The sequence below is a fragment of the Amblyomma americanum genome, chromosome 2, assembly GCF_052857255.1.
Source record: "Amblyomma americanum isolate KBUSLIRL-KWMA chromosome 2, ASM5285725v1, whole genome shotgun sequence".
NCBI classification, from domain to species: Eukaryota; Metazoa; Arthropoda; class Arachnida; order Ixodida; family Ixodidae; genus Amblyomma; species Amblyomma americanum.
The window spans coordinates 139843176-139862151 of NC_135498.1; the positions used below are offsets into that span (position 1 = coordinate 139843176).

At 45.1% G+C, this 18976-nt stretch overlaps 2 pseudogenes; both read right to left on the reverse strand.

Moving 5' to 3' along the window:
- The window catches only part of LOC144118801 (membrane metallo-endopeptidase-like 1), a 61145-nt pseudogene extending 55240 nt beyond the window's left edge, over nucleotides 1–5905 (reverse strand).
- LOC144120089 (membrane metallo-endopeptidase-like 1) overlaps nucleotides 1–18544 on the reverse strand; it is a 152915-nt pseudogene extending 134371 nt beyond the window's left edge.
- Between the last annotated feature and the right edge of the window lie 432 nt (nucleotides 18545–18976).

The following is an 18976-nucleotide window of genomic DNA, read 5'->3' on the forward strand; positions in this document are numbered from 1 at the left end:
TTAATTAGTGGCTTGTCTTTACACTCATTTTATGTACTAATATGTGTACCTGTATAGCGGCTATTTTGTGCTCCTAGCCTCCTAACTATGTGTTTAATTTGTCTTTACATTAAAATCTCGATCCAGATCAGCAAACTCTTTTTCGTGACCTTCAGCCAACGAGAACTGGCTCTTTCACTCGGCGCCTTGGCGAAGGTGGTACAACAGGTCTGAAGTACTGAGAGGCATTTGGGAAGGAATAAGGGTGACAGAGCTTACTTCGAGGAATGCGGTTTTATGCTTAAGGGCACTAGTTCAGTCTGGACAAGAAATAAATCAGCGAGCTGCTGACAGATTAACATCAGGTGGCCTCGGCGAAAACCACAAACGAGGAAATAGAGGGGAATATGGTCTGTACATCGTTCGAAGTACGGGAACCTCAGAGTGGAGTATTCTATGAGGAATATCTAAAGAAAATGGACCATAACAGGTGGGCATCTAAGGTATTTAAATCTTGCGTAGAAAGAGCGTTCACTCAAAGTGGTAGAAAAGGACTAGGGAACTCAGCACAAAGCATGAAGGAAACCAGGACGGAGTATAGAGACCTTTAAACGACAGGGAACAAACTAAGATGTTCAGAAATGGATTAAGCCAACGGAAGGAAAGAAAGCTATAGATCTGAATAGAAAATGAAAAAGGCAAATCAGGAGGGAATCGTTCAATGTCATCTCAGTAGGCAGCACCCTACCCTTTCAAGCGTGATCAAGGCGTCTTAGAACACGAAGCAAGGAGAATAAATTAAACCAAGATGATGACGCATATGCGGGAGCGGTAAATACGTAGAAAGAATCGAACATACCCATTTTATTAGAATGTTGCAGTATCCATCCAGACGTCGATACAGACACAGTCACCCTCCCTGAGATCCCAGGTTTTAGAGTCAACGTATACAAACTGACTGAATCTGCAGTAGACCGTATCAAAACGGTATTGGAAGAATGTCGGCTCAAAAGCAAAGATGTGATGTACGGACACATGCTCGGGATTAAAAATTGGTCAAACGGGAAAGTGTATAAAATGTCCAAGTAAATAAAAATGGCGAATTTATAGCTAGTACGCTTTAAATTTGACAGGTTGGCGAGATAAATATAGAGATTAAGATATACCCAGCTTTTTAGGCACCACTCACCACCCCATTTCAAAGGGGACGTTCCTAACATCCATACATCCATCGAAACAGAAGGAGCTACCCAGCAGGTATTGCTATAAAACGTTACGTGTTCGTACCCATTTCGTTGTTGGTTGGGTTGTAAAAGGCGTTCACGACAGCAGGACAAACAATCCAACTGCAGTCAGAATGAAAAGCAAAGCATTGTGAAATGCACTGTAAAAAAAGAAATAGTGAAGACAGTAGGCGTAACTTTCCGCGTGTAATTCATAATCACCATCATGATCAGCAGCATGAATACGCCCACTGCAGGTCAAAGGCCTCTCCAATGTCTCTCCAGTTAACCCTGTCGTTTGCCAGCTGCAGCCACAGTATCCCTGGAAATTTCTTAATCTCAACCGCTCAACTAAGCTTCTGCCACCCCCTGCTACGCTTGCCTTTTCTTGGAATCCAATGCGTTACCCTTAAGGACGAACAGTTATCTAGCATTCTGATACACACGCCCTGCCAAAGCTCATTTCATCAGCTTGATTTCGACAAGCATGTCATTAACCGGCGTTTTGTCTCTTACCCACTCCGCCCGCTTCCGCTCTCATAACGTTACACCTATCGTTTTTCTTTTCATGGCTCGCTGCGTTGTCCTTTACGCTGAACCCTTTTCGTTAGCCTCCACGCTTCTGTCCCGTAGGTCAGTACCGGTAAGATGCAACTGTTGTATACGTTTTTCTTGAAATATTTTGGTAAACTGCCATTCATGATATGAGAGAACTTGCCATATGCTCTCCACCCCATTCTTATTCATCTAGGTATTCATATTCACTGAGCTGTTATTATTCACGTGTTTCTCTGTGCCATCTGGTGGCTCGGCGCTCTTATCAAAACAGTACGCGGCGTGCTTCTCTGTGCGTCTCCGAATTCTTTACGCGAAGCAATACTTCGGCAGTTCGTGGCGGCGCGCTGCTCGATGTCATGATCTCCGCTTGTGGAGCTGTTATCGCTAGCGGCCTCGGACACACACTGAAGCCGCATTGCCATCGCTAAGCTTATCAATGGGAATAGTTTACGAATGCGCATCTTTGTTTCGCTGACAAAAACCTCTTTACAGTAGTGAAATTCAAAGGAAGAACTGTTCCTTGTCAGATGGGACGTTCTCGGCGACGTTTTATAGAATAGCGGCTCACATCTTGAGACACTATAGTTTTTTTTACTCATTCTGTGGGTTGCTTTCTGCTCCAGGTGCAAGAAAATCAGAAAAGAGGTTTTCATACGAGCAGGCGCACAAAATGGAAATGCTATGCAAATTAGTAGTCGTAGAGTACCGGGCCACCAGGCGGCGACCGGATGCAATGCACAGGTCTCTTGCGCGTCCCGGGTACTTCTGGTTCCGACAGTGTTTGAGTTAAAGCTGTCTGTATTACCCGCCTGTTAAACCCGTCTTGCATTTACCTCTGTGTCAATTAATGATTAGATAGGTAGTCACTTTAATACACAAGGCGTCACGTTAAGGGAAAAGGCTTGATGATTGATTTCAATCGACGTTTTTGTTTCTGCCGGCAGAATTTTCGCTGTGGGCAGGCCAAGGGATCTTGAGCCAGGGAAGCAAAAACTTATTCGCCTTAGTCGTACGGCTGACGCAGCTTGAGCATGTTCCGCGTCCATTGGTTATGCTGTATCCAAAGCAGTATTTGCGCGAAGGAACTGTTTTGACATACCTGCGGTACCTGCAGAATATAGAAGTCGCTAAATGTTGAAGAACTAGGCCATTATGTATTCGTTCTATACAGGGTGTTTCGCCTAAGACTTTACACAGTTTTTTTTAAAATAGGCTTTTTGAGTTAGAAGTGCGCTTTTTTCAGCATAGGATTGTCAGCGGTGTAGCACCTCAGAATACTGCAAAAATGTGCGAACTAGCAGGCTGGTAAATAATACTAAATAGTTAATTTTCAAATATTAGTCTTACGCTCTCTAATTATTGAGGCGTGTAGCCCACCGTAAGCAATATACACATCAGTTTTCAGGATTTGAAAAACGCGGTTGCCTCAGCGCTGTGGCCCAATAAATTCTGGCTATTTCGAAGATTTTCGTGCACTGGAGAGGTTGCTTTTCCGGCAGGCGTCTCGAAAGCGTATGTATTTTCGCGCGATGTAGCAAACATTTGTTGGTCCACAGCGCCGCGAGGATAACCGCGTTTTCGAAATTCTAAAAACTGATGTGGATATTACATAGGATGGCCTACACGCCTCTCAATAGTTATCTGGGAGCCTAACAGTAATCACTCTTATAGGGAAAGCTCTACTTCAGGACCAAAGCTGCGAAAAACAGGCCATCGCTGAAGCCTTGACCTTGATTTGGAATAAATAAACAAATAAATATTGCCGCGACTGGAATTCGAACCCGCGGCAGAGCGAACGCACCGGCTTCGCTGACACCTCACTGCACGAGAGCGCCATGCCATGGCCGCAGCCGAACGCGCCGCGTGTTAAATTGGAACACACTACCGCAATGTGCATAGCACGTCGTCGTATTTATCAACATCCTTAGATTCAATGCACATGGTAACTGCCCTAGAGACACGGACAAAGACAGAAGGACACCACGAACGCTAACTAGTTTTCTTCCAGGAGCACAGCTCCGGTAGACAGGACTGCCAGAGGAAATCAGTCATACGCACAGCTTGCCTGCTCCATGTCCAGAAGAGAGCATCACAGCATTCCTGGTTGGCACTCCTGCTGGCAGCGAGGACACGCAGGCCCATCTGCAGGTGACGCACTTGCCTCCAAAGCTCCGAACGTACAATTTTGATGATCCTCTTGGCATGGCGTATTGAAGGAAGGCACGGAGAGAACAACGCTTGGATTTCGAGCGGAACGAGACCATTGTTCAGAGAAAAACTGAAGGTCTTAGCACGGCACGTTGTCACAGCGATTAGGTTGATCAAAGTAGCAGGAAGGTTCACACACGGAGAAGGGGGAAGAAAAGGCCCAATGTACTAGAAAGTAAGGCATTTAAATCAGACAGCTGGGCTAGTAGGTGATCTCTAGATTCAATGCACATGGTAACTGTGTTAGAGACACGGACAAAGATAGAAGGACACCACGAACGCTAACTAGTTTTCTTCCAGGAGCACAGCTTCGGTAGACAGGACTGCCAGACGAAATCAGCCATACGCACAGCTTGCCTGCTCCATGTCCAGAAGAGGGCAACACAGCATTCCTGGTTGGCACTCCTGCTGGCGGCGAGGACACGCAGGCCCAACTGCAGGTGACGCACTTGCCTCCAAAGCTCCGAACGTACAATTTTGATGATCCTCTTGGCATGGCGTATTGAAGGAAGGCACGGAGAGAACAACGCTTGGATTTCGAGCGGAACGAGACCATTGTTCAGAGAAAAACTGAAGGTCTTAGCACGGCACGTTGTCACAGCGATTAGGTTGATCAAAGTAGCAGGAAGGTTCACACACAGAGAAGAGGGAAGAACAGGGTCCAATGTACTAGAAAGTAAGGCATTTAAATCAGACAGCTGGGCTAATCGGTGATCTCTAGATTCAATGCACATGGTAACTGCGTTAGAGACACGGACAAAGACAGAAGGACACCACGAACGCTAACTAGTTTTCTTCCAGGAGCACAGCTTCGGTAGACAAGACTGCCAGAGGAAATCAGTCATATGCACAGCTTGCCTGCTCCATGTCCAGAAGAGAGCATCACAGCATTCCTGGTTGGCACTCCAGCTGGCGGCGAGGACACGCAGGCCCATCTGCAGGTGACGCAGTTGCTTCCAAAGCTACGAACGTACAATTTTGATGATCCTCTTGGCATGGCGTATTGAAGGAAGGCACGGAGAGAACAACGCTTGGATTTCGAGCGGAACGAGACCATTGTTCAGAGAAAAACTGAAGGTCTTAGCACGGCACGTTGTCACAGCGATTAGGTTGATCAAAGTAGCAGGAAGGTTCACACACGGAGAAGGGGGAAGAACAGGGCCCAATGTACTAGAAAGTAAGGCATTTAAATCAGACAGCTGGGCTGGTTGGTAATCTTTAGATTCAATGCACATGGTAACTGCGTTAGAGACACGGACAAAGATAGAAGGACACCACGAACGCTAACTAGTTTTCTTCCAGGAGCACAGCTTCGGTAGACAGGACTGCCAGAGGAAATCAGTCATACGCACAGCTTGCCTGCTCCATGTCCAGAAGAGGGCATCACAGCATTCCTGGTTGGCACTCCTGCTGGCGGCGAGGACACGCAGGCCCAACTGCAGGTGACGCACTTGCCTCCAAAGCTCCGAACGTACAATTTTGATGATCCTCTTGGCATGGCGTATTGAAGGAAGGCACGGAGAGAACAACGCTTGGATTTCGAGCGGAACGAGACCATTGTTCAGAGAAAAACTGAAGGTCTTAGCACGGCACGTTGTCACAGCGATTAGGTTGATCAAAGTAGCACAAAGGTTCACACACAGAGAAGGGGGAAGAACAGGGCCCAATGTACTAGAAAGTAAGGCATTTAAATCAGACAGCTGGGCTAATTGGTGATCTCTAGATTCAATGCACATGGTAACTGCGTTAGAGACACGGACAAAGATAGAAGGACACCACGAACGCTAACTAGTTTTCTTCCAGGAGCACAGCTTCGGTAGACAGGACTGCCAGAGGAAATCAGTCATACGCACAGCTTGCCTGCTCCATGTCCAGAAGAGGGCATCACAGCATTCCTGGTTGGCACTCCTGCTGGCGGCGAGGACACGCAGGCCCATCTGCAGGTGACGCACTTGCCTCCAAAGCTCCGAACGTACAATTTTGATGATCCTCTTGGCATGGCGTATTGAAGGAAGGCACGGAGAAAACAACGCTTGGATTTCGAGCGGAACGAGACCATTGTTCAGAGAAAAACTGAAGGTCTTAGCACGGCACGTTGTCACAGCGATTAGGTTGATCAAAGTAGCAGGAAGGTTCACACACAGAGAAGGGGGAAGAACAGGGCCCAATGTACTAGAAAGTAAGGCATTTAAATCAGACAGCTGGGCTAGTTGGTGATCTTTAGATTCAATGCACATGGTAACTGCGCTAGAGACACGGACAATGATAGAAGGACACCACGAACGCTAACTAGTTTTCTTCCAGGAGCACAGCTTCGGTAGACAGGACTGCCAGAGGAAATCAGTCATACGCACAGCTTGCCTGCTCCATGTCCTGAAGAGAGCATCACAGCATTCCTGGTTGGCACTCCTGCTGGCGGCGAGGACACGCAGGCCCATCTGCTCTCTTCAGGACATGGAGCAGGCAAGCTGTGCGTATGACTGATTTCCTCTGGCAGTCCTGTCTACCGAAGCTGTGCTCCTGGAAGAAAACTAGTTAGCGTTCGTAGTGCCCTTCTATCTTTGTCCGTGTCTCTAGCGAGTTACCATGTGCATTGAATCTAAAGATCACCATCGAGCCCGGCTGTCTGCTTTAAATCATCAACATCCATCTGCGGCGCGAACGAATCAGATCAGCTTAACCTGGGTCTAATGTCATCGCCAGATATGCCGATGACCCATCAATGAAAACCATGAGCCAGTCAGGCTAAACACACGCTTTCGCATGTCTGCTCTGTTTAACTGCGCTAAAACCGTACCGTATTTATTCATTATCTCAATTTTCTTTGCTCCCCTTTGACGCTGTCTAAGCCTTCTTGATCGCATGCTGGACCCCAACCCTGTGAGCAAGCCCCATGAGCCCATAGTAGCATTAAAACGTCACAACCAGCTCCGGCTGTCGCCGCTGTATTCCAAATGTAATTCTTGGCGCGCCGGCCGCATCTGTAAAAAAAAGCAGAGCAGAACGCAAAGCGATATTTTCGCAAGGGTATTGTATTAACACTGCTGCCGCATAGTGTGACATCTCCGCGCTGAAGCTAATCCGGTATACCCTAAACTTAAAGGCGTCCATGCATGAGTCTTTCTGGTTTGGCTTGTAAGAAGAAGGACACTGGAACCAACCAGAGGTTTCGAACGAAAGAAATCTCCAAGTTCGCTCATCCCTGATGCAAGATCTGGGTTGCTCCCGAAACGCTGGGAATTCTTTTAGTGCGAAAGCATTACTACACTAAGCAGTGCTGAAAAAATCGGTGAGCCTCCGAATCCTTGACCTTTGACCCTTTACCCTTATCTAGGGGAAGGTCACGTGGTACGAAAGTTTAAGAGAAATTGTCTTGGAAGAAAATGTAAGGCAATTGCTAGGTAAGAGTAAAGCGGATTAGAAGGAAAAGTGACTGGGCACGTCATACTCGGTTTAACAGCGCTAAAACTCATTTTTTCACCTCTAGATTGGTTCTATAGTCTCCCACATAACGTTCTATCCGTGATGCTGTTATTTTTGTATCTGTGCGACAATAACTTTCAAATAGTTCTGTGCTCACGCCATCGCTTATCACGCTTGATTAATGTCGTATGCTTGAACAAAGCCTACACGAACAGCTGAGTCCGATAAGTAATGGCTCAAAGTACGATCGAGGCAAGGGAATGATGGCGACTGCCATTCGTTGAAATGAAAACGTACTGCTGGAAAACTACGTATCTCTCATGAGGCACTACCAAGTGCGGTCGCAGTCGGCAATAAGGTGCAGATAGACCGCATACTCACGTATTGGTAAAGATGCTCCAGATAAGTGTTGTTGTACAGCCATTCCGGTTTTCAAATTGTTTTGTTCCCATTTTCATCAGCTGTAAAACGGAAAGGCAATGCATTCATGAGCTCCAATGTAACAGCTGCATGTTTTGCTGAAAAGTTTGTTATAATTAGTTGCAGACCATGTCGTTAAAGTAGTATATAAGCTGTAGTATGGACCTACAGCGCCATGCTACAGTTCCTTGTCCAGATTTTAGATCTGTGAGTAAACATTTGGTCAGAGGTTCCATTAGCAGTAAATTATGTCCTGGTTTTAGCGCAAAATAATATGGCTTCTGTTTATTGTGCAATTACGAAACTAGTCTAATGACTTTCTATACACTTCTTACAGACTCTATTCACTTCATATAGATTTTTTGTTTTGTCTTTTCATAATTTATAAATTGTCCATAGAGAAGTTTACTAAAAGTTTAAGGCCGTAAATCTGCAGGTAGTCTACAGACCGTGTATATAATTTTTATTTTCTATACACAATTCTAAGGGGCTTCTCTAAGAACTTTTATAGACTTAATTGACAAAAGTCTGTGGACGCTCTACCGACTGTGTGAAGAAATTTTTGGTTGTGCGGAGTAATTGACAAAAGTCCAAGGAAAACAGGACGAATAACATTTATCGGAATCTCGCAAAAAAAGTTGGCACAGCACCTTATTACCAGCTACATTTCTCGTTTTATTACCCATCAAATTATTCGTTTGCAACGTATCGTTAAAGACTGCTGTGCGCCGTCTCGCAAGGTCTTCGACCTAAAAAGGGAAAGTGTAATTGCCTCGGATGGCAGTACCCTGTGTACTCTGCAGTTATCTTGAAAAACGACTGCGATTCGTCATGGGCGTTGTATAAGAATTTGCTGCGCCTAGGTTCTTTCCAAGCATATGTCCACACTTCAAATTTCAGTTCGCAGGTACCGCCTTTGCCTAATGTATGCAGGCAACAGAGTTTGTGTTTTCGCCGTTTAGTGGAACACTTGCGCATTTTTTGCGCTCAAGATACTGTGTAAGGTATGAAGAACTGGTATCCGGACCTTCCTAGACGTGCTTGTCTTTAGTGTGTCTTAAGGGCTCCACTCTATGGTAGATGAGGCATCCCAATCATTTGTTAGTTTTGCCAAGGACTCCACATTTTCCCCTGCAACATAAAACTTTCACGATTTCACGCTCCAATACTCCTTGCACACTCTTATTGGCAGGCTCAACTACCCCCCCCCAACAACACATCCCCCCTCCCTATCTCTCTTTTAGACGGATTTTCGCTCTGCCAGCATTATCTCTCCTCAATTAGCTGAAAATACTTGACTTACCCCCTTCTCTTTATGGCTCTTTTGAGTTGAATGTTTTACCAAAGAATCGCGCGAGTAACTATCGTTTGAAATTATTTCCGGCTACCTTGTGTTTGGCTTCTCTGCTGAACTTGTGCTGTAATTAGAGACGACCGACTATCTCGGGCATAGCGTCGTTCACGATGCCAACGCACTTTTCCACCCCGGACTGTCGGTGACGACTCTCGCAATGACTTTCTTAAGTTCGAAGGAAGCATTTCGAAATTGCTCAGATGTTTTCTCCGCTCAAGTCATCATGACACTCAGGCCGGCGTAGTTGTACAGCATCTTTCTGGAAAGAAAATTTAAAACGGGCTACTGCTTTTACGGCAGAGAATAATTCAAGCTTCCCTGCTGTGCACAAATATTTCAAGCTTTATATTTACGGTAGTGTTGAAGCGTCGGGCCATAATATTGTCTGAGATGTATTGGTCATTTAATTTTAATGCAAAGGCACTTGAATTCCCATTACAAGAAAAGCCGATTGCGTGTGTTTGTTAGTGTGTGAGTGTGTGTACTCACAGATGGGAGCAGAAAATGAGTAAGCTGTCCTCTAGGGCGCTCCCTTTCATAATACGGTGCGTGCTCAAAGGGGAGTTTACCCTCTTTTTCCTCCTCCCTCTTAAGATTGTAGTGTTATGTTCGTAAACGCTAGATCTGCGCAGGAAAAAGAGGGAGTCGGAGAGTATTTGGCTGGGACGGAGTTTTTTTACCGGATGACCAAAGCATTTGCACGTCGCGTTTTGAGAGAGAACTTGGTGTTTCTCTCTCTTTCCTTAGGAAGAGAGTTATTGAGACGGAGTTAAAAGTCTAGAGGACAGTTAAGACCACCAACCATTTCAGGATTTCGTTGTTGTCGACTATAGTTGCGTACCAGGCAGCGGCGATGCTTGCCGACGGCTTGAGACGCAAGGGACGGCCAATTAAAAAAAAAATAGCGCGCGACTACATTTCACGCCGAACGATAAACTTTGCCTCGAGAAAAGCAGCTAAGATTTTACGATCTGTGAGTGGTATCAGATGTCTTGTAAAAAAACGAACTTTATATGTACAACACTGGGTTGCCCTCTTCTGCTTCATGACTGTGGCTATTCAGGACGACCAAGAATAAGTTTCTAAAAGCGGGGCGAAATTTTCGGCACCCACGTTCCAGGTCTTATGGTCAGCGTCGACGCAGACTTTAAGCCTGTCGGAAACTTTATTTCCTTTATTGTCATTGCATAGAGAAAACATTAGGGGCATTGCATAGAGGAAACATTAATAAAAAGAAAAATGCATATATACAAAGGAATGCACAAGCCTCTTCGAGCACATAATATACAAGAGAAAGTAAAAACGCAACATAATTCACACCACCCCACAGTCGCCTGCTGTGCAACAAGAAATATTTGGCAGTCATTAACGCGCAGATCCACAGGAATCCCATTCCTAGACAGAGTCACCAAGCGCATTCATGAAAGCCGCTACACCGACAGACTCACGAACATGAGCGGAATGTTTATTCCAGTGCTCAATAGCATCCGGAAATAATGAGCGGCGATAGAAGTTGCGCTCAGGTCAAGTATGGCCGAATCACTTTGTGATGATTAAGGCGGAAGCTCAATCTACCTCGAGGCCGCAGAATATCTTTCTTTATTAATGTTAATTTCACCATTCATGATTTGCTACAGTAATTTTAATATTTGCTTTTTACGTCTTCTTTCTAATTGTCTTGTTAAGTTTTACGTTTATTTGTTGGTCTGCGGATGGTACGCAGTCTTCCTTCGATGGTATGTGTGACTGCATTGCAAAGTGGCTTGGATCAATCCAGCCGTAAACTATTCCCCTGCCGTCCTAGGTGCAGTCGCACGTGTTCGATGAAACATTTTGCAAATTTGGCTGCAGTACCGTCCCGCAGGGAATGCGCTTTTGCGTAATGGGTCAGCAGTCGGTTGCCGCTATTATTTATTTATTTTTCAGAAGTAAACACTCGGGACGGGGCGACAAGGTCCATACCCATCTGAAGAAAAGGCATTAGTGCTATGTGGCTCAGTTCTCGTGCAGGTCAGGTAAGTAGGGTTCTTTGTTGCTGACTGTCTCGGCAGGCACTCATGTAATGTGTGAGCTGCACGGCTAGTCGTGGCCACTAATATATCTCTTGAATTTGAGACAGGGCGCGAGTAAACTCTAGATGGAATAGGCGGATTAGGTTTTTCTGACCACATTTATTTCAGCTTTAAAAATTTTTTGAATAGTCTCTCAATGTTCTAGTGAAATATTTCCACAGCTTTTCAACTTTAAAAACTTGGGACGCCATATCAGGGACTGCTTCCAACTGTAGTCATTGTGCGGACAAAAAATGACCCCCTCCCCCCCCTTAATATCGTCGAGAAAAAAGGCTATTTCTGTGTGTACTTACGAATCGGCACATTCAAGAAAGCGATTTAGTTCGTCGTAGTGGTTCAAGGCGTACAATTAAACTGTCTCGTTCTCATGTAGAGTAATATTTGCTGCCGAAAATTCTTCCCTGAGTAAACTGAAAAGCGGCACCAGTCGAAATAATATAAAAAAACATAGAATTCCTAACATTTCAGCGGCCATAGGTACTGCACTCGTGACGCGAAAGGCGCCTTCGCTTGCTGCAGAAGTTTTCATAACAGGCGTACATTGGAGGGATGTTGCAGCATTTAAGTGCTCAGAGTGCAGTGCAGGCTAGATTTCCCGTGGCGTGAGGTGAACATGAAACAGCTTACATAGCTTAGGGCGAACATGACGAGCGCTCGAATTCTGAATCTCCAGTTCTCAGGAGATGTGTCAGTTGGCCGGTTTTTCGAATAAGTCAGGCCACAGCGGTAGCACAGTGGTTATGGCGCTCGTCTGCTGATCAGAAAGACGCGGTTTCGATCTCGGCAGCGGTGTTCAAATTTCGATGGTGGACAAATTCTAGATGTCCATGTACTGTGCGATGTCAGTGCGCTTGTTAACTGATTCCTATGGGTCAAAATTTACAGAACCCTTCACTACGGCGTCCCTCATAGCTTGAGGCGCTTTGGGACGTTAATTAAACCCTTATGAACCATAAAACTTACGACTCAGTCATTGTTACTCCTCTGGCTTGCGAGGCACGAATTGTTTGCTCGTGAAAGGTCGCGATCTTGAACGCTCAGTTCTGTGACGTTGGGGACTGAACAAGGCGACGCATGCTACGTATACAATTGCCCTCTGCCCTCTGCCAATATCAGATGGAGAACAACTGATAGCGACGGACATTTGGATCGCTGACGACTGCCAAGTATGAGACACTGTCACTGCCACTGCGCTCTTTGTGGTCACAAGTTTACACGCACAAAAATTAACAGAACGCTCATCATGGCACCGTGTACGTTGCTGACCACAATTTTTCAGCTTTAAAAATTATTTCAAATAGTCTCTCCATCTTATAATGAAATATTTCAACAGCTTTTAAACTTTATAAACTTGGAACGCCATATCAGGGACGGATTACAACTGTAGTCATTGTAGGAAAAAGGGTGGGGGGGAGAGGGGAGATTAAGAAGAAACAACTCATCATGGTTTTCTTAGTAACGTATCTCCTCCGTGGTTTATTTTTTCCGGAATTTCAATAAAGCCAGAGGAATATACAAAAAAAAGAATCCATGACATTGAGCCTTTGCGCTGCCGTATGTATGCCAACGGTTAAGGTGTAGCCTTTTTATCAAACGTGGTCGCACTTGAGACTCGCTTGCTCGGTGGCGGAGTGCACTCTAAACACAACGGGAGTAAAAACGGAGCAATCCGTCCTCTAACGCACTTCCTTTCAAGGGGCACGAAATGCTGCCCACGTCTCAGGGGAGATTTCCATCACTAAAAATACAGAATACTTATGATTGGCAAGAAAATCAAAGATCTAGAAGTTACGAAGATTTTAACAGAGGTATCAGTCTCCTCCACTTGCTAACCTCAAAGCCTAAGTTTAAATGTCTCGTCCCATTGCTAACTGCATCAGGCTTCTATGCTTTGCTGTGGGAACATACCTCCATTTCCGAGGGTAAGCATTCCGTATATATAATGATCGAAATCGACCCTGCCCAGAAAAGAGAGTGTGCTAGGGAATCTGCTTATTCTTATGCTAGGGAAATTGCTTATTCGTGTTTAGAATGCAGAACCCGGCCTCTAACACCGACCAGCCTGTCGCGCATTTCAGTGTATCCATCAAATGTAACAAGAGAGTAATTACTCCCTTATTAGGAATATGCTGTAAACTCGTGTCATTTAACCGTGTCATTTAAAATAAATGTAAACTCGTGTCATTTAACCGAAAACGTAATCCTCTCCTCTTCTCGTATAAAATCTCGCACGTCACGGTAGAATTAACTCAGACTTATAAATACCTCGGCGTAACATTGTCCAATGATCTAACCTGGAACGCGCATGTGACAAAAGTCATATCCGCTAACAGAAGCCTTGGATTCTTAAAACGACATCTACGTCATGCGCCACAAAACGTAAAGTTACTTGCCTACAAATCACTTGTCCGTTCTAAATTACAATACGCCTCTGCTATTTGGAGCCCTAACCAAAATTGTGTAACCAATTCCCTAGAACCAGTACAAAGTCGAGCCACAAGATTCATATATTCGTGCTATTCATATAATGTTAGTATATCGTCCTTAAAAGCAAGGCAGGCTTAACATCTCTAGCTTGCATGTAGACGTCGTATCACTGGTATGTGCTTGTCTCATAAATTTTATTACAGCTCACTTCGTTATCCGCCCTACATCAATCCGCCGGCACGCGTTTCCCCCCGCAGTGGTCATCCCCTTCAAGTTGCCCGGCCTCATACGCGCACTTCTACATTTGCATCGTCATTCTTTCCACGTTCAGCCACGGACTGTAACAGCCTTCCACAGGACATCGCCGCAATCACCTGTCCAACAACATTTATGAATTGTTTAGAGACTATATTTAACAGCGAATAATTTGTGTAACTTACGTGTTTTCTTTGTTTATTAAATCTAATTTATACATGTAACCCACCCTTATGTAATGCCCCCAATCCAGGGGGCCTTTAAGGTAAGAAAGTGAAGTCAAGTGAAGTGAAATATTCCTGTTTAGAGTGCAGAAACCGGCCTCAAACACTGCCCAGCCTGTCGCATCTTTCGGTGTATCCATCACTTGTAACAAGGGAGTAATAACTACCTTATTACAAATCTGCTTCACTTTGCCGGATTCCCAAAAAACTTTTGACCAACACTGTTCCCACTTCGAGTTACTGATCAATTTGTTCTCGGCTTATCATAAGCTTGCCGTCCCGGTTAGCTCACTACGTAAAGTGACTGCTCCGGTGAAGCGGTGGTCCCGGGTTCGAACCCGAGACCAGGACGAATTTTTCCTTAAGTATTAACTTTCTGAGAAAGCTGTCTAGCTTTCCTTTGTAGCCGAATGGCTGCGCTTTGGTGGATGCCAATGATTAATTGCTCCCGTATTACAAATGTACTCCACCTTCGGGGATTCCACTAAAAACATTCGATCCATAACCTGCGTTGTCACATAACTGCTAACGTGAGTGAAATTCTTCTGGAGCTCCCCGATGGCGGTTCTGTTGTAAATTTACATTAGGTCTCGTCTTGCTTCGGGAGGCCCCGTCAGCTGGAACCAATGGATGCGAAATCAGGTGAGGAAATCATCTTGGTGCCTATAAGCGGCTGCAATATAACCCTAGGGAATTCTTAATTACTGTAGCATATTTGGCGTGTGCAAAATTAAATGACCATAGGGTGGCGCGCATGCGCAGAGCGCAACGTATAGCTTTAGCGCTGACGAAGGAGCACACGCATATTGTCACGTGACTGTTTACGCGTTCACATATGCCAGCATTACTTTATTAGCGGCGGATATGCCTGCCGCGTGTTCTTCTATACCCATTCGTTCCGGACTAATGAAATGCGTTTTTTACTTCTCGTAGCGGTCAGCTGTAGTTCGTGTCTTGAGCATAGATAGGTGGAATTAAATGCGCGTGCACTAATAAGATATCCGCATCCTCTGGATCCTGCAATTTCAGTGTCCGAAAGTGTTTGCTTCAAAGACTTGCCTCAGAACAGAAGTAGACGCTGGAGTGTACAAATGTAAGAATTTGGACTAACTAGCTTCGAGTTGCGACTTCTGAGGTATATCGCGAAATCTCGGAATCGTGCTAACACGAAGGTGTGCTCGCCTTATTGTGAACAAAAAAAATTAAGGGGGGGGGGGGGCACTTGGTTCTCACGTAGGCCAACTGTCCTTCGGAGTTCACAAGCGTGTCAGAAATATTCTTTAGTTCCTCTTCTGTGAGGTTGAGTCTCATAAAACCCAATGTGCTTTCCATGAGTTTCTTATAGGCAGCGATTATTTCCTTGTATGTTTCATCTGGATATATGAGCTCGTTTTTTTCCACATTATCGAATTCTATCTGATCAATCTGAAAAGAGAGAAATTGTACGTTAATGAAAAATGTTTCCTTTTCCCAATACGAAAGCATTAGAAACCTAATCAGAGTGGCTATTCGGGCGAGATGGTTTGCCATGACGCACCATATAGCGCTAAGACACCAGGACGAACAAAGAAAGAGGCACCACGAGCGCTAACTTTCAACTGATGTTTATTCATTGCATGTGAAGTTCTTATACAGGCTGAATATCGTAGAAATACTACCAGGCTATCAGGCCGTGAGTCACCACATAACACATACTTACTTTTTATTTAAATCAAGGAAATCAATTTTTCTTGAAAGCGAGATCGATGCTGCCCTAACACATTTATCTTTCAGTTCTCGTATCAGTCTGGCTCCTACAATCTCACGTGTTAGTTGCTGTTTATTTTTACTTATGATTCGGCATTCTTCTAAAACTGGATGGCACCCCACCGGCTTGCAATCCAAACAGTGTTCGGCAAGGTTTCGTTTGCCGTCCTCAGAGTTCCTATTATGTTCTCGAAGTCTTTCGTTTACACACCTACCGGTCTGACCAATGTAATATTTTCCACATGACAAGGGCAGGGAATATACGACGCCTTCTTCACATTCTACACGTTTCTTTTGGTGCTTAAACGTGCACATTTCTTTGTTAACAGCAAAGGGATCTGTCATCCTACAAAGTTTTGCCACTTTATCAGGTGCTGAAAACACTACTTTGCCTTCTGCACGTTGCCCGATTTTTTTTAGATTATGCAAAATCTTGTGTACATGCCGAAGCACCGCTACTCGTTTTTATTTCTCTGGCGGGCTTTGACCCGGTGACTTTTTTCCGATCAAACTTTCGCCTACTGCTACCTGGAGTGCACTCGGAAAGCCTGCTTCTTGTAACCGTTCAACCTGCTGGCAGAAACTATTGCTCATCATGTGCTGGCATGACTTGCCCCGCACATTCTTACACGTGGGCTTGATTATGCTTCGCTTCACTTGTTTTGATTGAGCTTAAATGTACGGAAGCCATGGTTAGTTAGTCCTGGGTGCATAGCTCCAGCATGTGCGATCATCTGCAAACGTTAACTTGATATCAAAGAAACGAATTTCATTGTTAGCCGGCATTTCATACGTAAGCTGAAACGGTTTCAAACACTCTTTGAATACTGATATTTTCTCGGAGCTTCCGTTCCAAAGGTCGTCCATGGTACCGTCGATGACGACCAGAAAATCCTCAACATAACGATATACTCTTTTTATTCTTGTACATTTAAGGCGACCATTAAGAGTACTGTCAAGATGAGATATGAACAGATTGCTTAGTACTGGTGCCAAGCAAGACCCGATACATATACCCTCCTTTTGAAGGTAGGGTTTTGCCTGCCAGTTAATAAATGTGGACCAGAGATACAAAACTAAAAGATCTAAAAATCCTTGTACTGACATACCAGTAGCGTTCTGAAATTCAACTCCCCAAATTCGTCAATGATTTTTTCTATCCACTTTATTAAGCGTGCCCGGGGTAGTGAGTAGTACAGATCTTTAATGTCGACAAAGAAGGCTTGAACGCCCTTGTCATGCAGTGTTGTGAAGAATTCTATGGTCTCCTCCGAGTTTTTTCAAGGAATGGGTCGTTGAGAGTCAAAAGGTTTAGTTTAGTTAGATCTCTTAGAAAGGAAGTGACTGACTTCTGCCAGGTGTCATTTTTTGATACAATTCCCCTTACAGACATGCCAGGTTTATGTGTCTTCGCACTAAAAAAGACTTACAAATGATTACGCGTACTAATTTTTATGTCCTTCACGACCTCATCGAAGTTGAGCTGCTGACGCTTTTTTGCAAGAGTTTTCAGTCTAGATTGTGACTCCTTAGCATGACACTTGAAGAGGACTGAAATGGCCTCATTTGCATTTGCATTGAAAATACTCCTGCGTAAGAACATTTCTTCTTAAGAAAAACGGGAGGCGCCATCGTTCTCTTCTCGGTAGCAGTTTCGTCGCTTGCGGGAAGCGTCTGGGAATAGTATTACGCTTGCTTTTGTACGAAGGTCTCAAAAAGTTCACGCTCTCTTCCACGAAGAAAAATAGCAACTGCCGAACCGGTCTGCAATTCCCCCCCCCCCCCCCCCGCCTCCCTTGCATCTATAATGCACTCATTCCTATCCCCACGTGACTCTGTAGTCAACGGGTGCCATAAACACAAGAGAAAGGCTCGCTTACAAGTTGCACTGCACAACATTTCGGCCTCTTACTAAAACACTCACAGCAGGAGTTGACGTCAGATATAGCTCTACATGTTCATTTACTAGAGCACATATGTGGATGTATACACGTTTCTAGAGCTGATTAAACCTGTCGCTATCTCAGCTTTGCTTAAATGCATTGGGGGAGATGTGCGATAGTAATCGTCGTTCATAAGGGAAGCATGTAACTGCGAGGCTGAACTTGCAACCACAGCATAGCCATGGGGCAAAATCACCGTCAGTACAGCTTGGCCCGCAAATTTGGTGATGTGGAATAAAATATACCGTAGCTTGCCTTTTGTTTCCTCCATCTCCATTGTCGCCGAAGTTGCCAAGGTTGCCCACGTTGACAGGAACGCTATCATGGCGAGATTTCTGGCCGGCATAGATAGATAGATAAAGAGGAGGAGGGAAAGGCAGAGGTGTTAACCAGAAAGGGGTTCCGGTTGTCTACCCTGCACTGGGGAAGAGGGATTAGGGGACTAAAAAAAGGAAGAGAGAAGGGAAAAAGGCATAACACACACACGCACAACGCTGTCACAATTTGTCACTCAATCCAGTCGCTCTCAAGTAGACAAAGAATGCCTTGTGTGCCTTGAGGGCTCTCGACTGCTGTGACCACGGACTGAGGATCTTTTTCTCTGTTAATGGGCGAGGATCGAAGCGGTATAGGGCACAACACAGTGTATGTCTTGCACTCGCAAATGCAGGGCACTCACAGAGAAGATGAGCGACGGTCTCCTCACAACCATAGCTTTCAAAGGCAGGGCTGTCGGCCATCCCCATCCGGAAAGCATAGTGGTTGGTAAAAGCAACACCGATCTTTAAACGGCATAACAATGTTGCTTGGCGACGTGCTAAGTTACGTGGAAGACGAAGGTGCAGTCCAGTGCCTTGAGGCGGAGGTTGCAAAACTCTCCCGCGTTCCACGCTGAAAGTGTGAGCTCCAGCGCCAAAGGGAGAAGCCCACACGCAGCGTCACGTCTTGATATTGGGATCCTCACTGGAATTCGGTTTTTGTGAGCAGAACGCGCAGCCGCATCGGCCTGGTGATTACCGTTAATACCACAGTCTCCTGGTAGCCATTGAAAAATGATTTCATGACCTTTGGATGCGGTGCCATGGTACAGTAGACGGATCTCAGCAACATTTTGTTCCTGCGACCCGCAGTGTAGCGCAGCTTG